A 2715-nucleotide genomic window follows, 5' to 3' on the forward strand; every position below is an offset into this window, starting at 1 on the left:
TGTACCATTTTACATTTTCATAAGCAGTGTATGAAATTTCTAAATGGTCCATGGTTTCACCAACACTTGACATAGTCATTCTTTTTAAGTTTAGCCATTCTATTAGGTCTTTAGTGGTATATCAATGTGATCTGAATTTGCATTGACCTAAATGACTGATGATGTAGAGTATCATTTCACGGGCTCCTTGGGTAAAGTGTTCAAATTATTTCACCATTTAAAAAATTTAGGTCCGGTTTTCTTATTATATTTTGAGAGTTCCTTAAATTTTCATACATGAAAAAAGTCTTTTATGTATTATATGACTTCTAAATATTTTGTTCCCATCTATGGTTTATGTTTTCATTTCTTTAATAGGGTCTTTCAAAAAACAAATTTTTTAACTTTGGTGAAGTCGAATTTAACAATTTTTCTCTTTGTATCATGTTTTTAGAATCATATCTAAGAAATTTTTACCTAAACCAAGATCACAAATAGTTTTTCCTATGTTTTATTCAAGATGTTTCACAGTTTTAGGTTTTACATTTGGATCAATGATACATTTTGAGTTAATTTTTGCATTTGTTGCAAAGTATAAAGATTTGGAAGAGGGGTAGACACCCAACTCTCCTAGCACTATTTGTTGAAAAGCCTATCTTTTCCTCAAAAACTGTCTTTGTACTTTTGTCAAAAATCAGTAGTCCATATATGTGTAGGTCTATTTCTAGACACTCCATTCTTCTCCATTGATATATTTGTGTATATTTTGGCCAATACAAGTTTCCTAATAACTGCAGCATTACAGTAAGTATTGAAATCAGCTAATTTTAGTCCACCAAATTTGTTCTCTTTTGAAATTTTTCACTACTCTGGGTCCTTTGCATTTCCACATGAATTTTAGAATTATCTTGTCAATTTCTCTGAAAGAACACCTAAGGGATTTTGATTATAATTTTGTTGAATTTACAAACAAATGTTTGGTGCCAATTTGTGGTCTGAGGTACTAAATCTAAAATGAAAGAAGGGGTTTCATTCACTTTGGGTAGACAGACTATTAAAAAAGTGAAATAGCCATTTCTCTGAAGAAGATATACTAATAGCCAATAAACACCTGACAAGTCACTGAACACCATTTTCTATCAGAGAAATTCTAATCAAAACCACAGTGAGATATTATATCACACTCACAAGGATAGCTATAACCAAAAACACAGTAACAAGTGTCGACAAAGATATGGAAAAATAAGAACCTTCATTGACTGCTGGTGAGAATGTAAAATGCCACAGTCACTTGGAAAATAGCCAGGTAGTTCCTCAAAGTATTAAAAGAGTGTTACCATTTGACCCAGTAAGTCTACACCCAGGTATACACCCAAGAGAAATTAAAATATATTTCACGCAAAAATCTGTACATAAATGTTTATAGCAGCATTATTCATAATGGCTAAAATGTATAAATACCCCAAATATCTATCATCTGATGAATGGATAAAAGTAATATATATTTTATATATTTTATAATATATATATATTTATATATATATTATATATATTTATATATATATAATATATATTTTTATATATATATATTATATATATATATAAAGAACACTTACAACTCAAAAATAAAAAGATAGATAATCCAATTAAAATATGGGCAAAGGATTTGAATAGATGCATCTCCAAAGAAGATCTAACAATAGCCAATAAGACATGAAAAGATGCTCAACATCACTAGCTATCAGGGAAATGCAAGTCAAAACCACAATGCAATACCTCTTCCCACCCACTAGGACAGCTAAACCAAAAGGACAGGCAATAACAAAAAGGACAGACAATAACAAGCGTTGATGAGAATGTGGAAAAACAGGAACCCTCACACACTTGGTGGTATTGTAAAATGACGCATCCAGTTTGGAAAACAGTTTGGTAGTTCCTCAAAATGTTAAATATCTGGTTACCACATGATCTAACAATTCCAATCCTAGGTATATGGTTAAGAGAAAAAAATGAAAATATATGTTAAAAAAACTTATATATAAATATTCACAGCAGCATTATTCATATAGCCAAAAATGGGAAAGAACCTAAACATCCATCAGCTGATGAGTGGATAGAAAACAATTGCAGTATATCCACACAATGGGATATTATTCAGCCATAAAAACTGGAGTACTGTAACATGCTATAATGTGACTAAACCTTGAAAACATTACTCTAAATTTAAGAAGCCAGTCACAAAAGACTACATTTTATGTAATGCAATTTATATGAAATTTCCTGAATAGGCAAACCTGTGGAACGAAAGTAAACTGGTGGTTGCCTAGAGTTGGTGGGGATTAGGGGAATTAGGGTGTGATAACTAAAGGGTATGAGGTTTCTTTTTATGGTGATGAAAATGTTTTAAAATTCATTGTGGTGATGGTTGCATGACTCCTTGAATATACTAAAAACCAATGAGTTGTACACTTTATATGGGTGAATTGTATGGCATGTGAATTATATCTCAATAAAGCTGCTAAAATATTTTTTTTAAAGTGAGTGTCATAGAATAAAACACATTCTATAATGTGAGACATAGGCAGTGCTACTATTTCTGTACTAATTAGCAGGCTTCCTAGGGGAGCTGACATCTAAGTAGTGACATAAATGTTAGTCGAAATAGATAGGTGAGGGTAGGGCATGGGTAGATTTTTTTTTTTTTTTTTTTTTTTTTTTTTTTTGGGGGGCCCTCTC

This window comes from Lipotes vexillifer, unplaced genomic scaffold (assembly GCF_000442215.2).
Source record: "Lipotes vexillifer unplaced genomic scaffold, Lipotes_vexillifer_v1.1 scaffold178, whole genome shotgun sequence".
Lineage (NCBI taxonomy): Eukaryota > Metazoa > Chordata > Mammalia > Artiodactyla > Lipotidae > Lipotes > Lipotes vexillifer.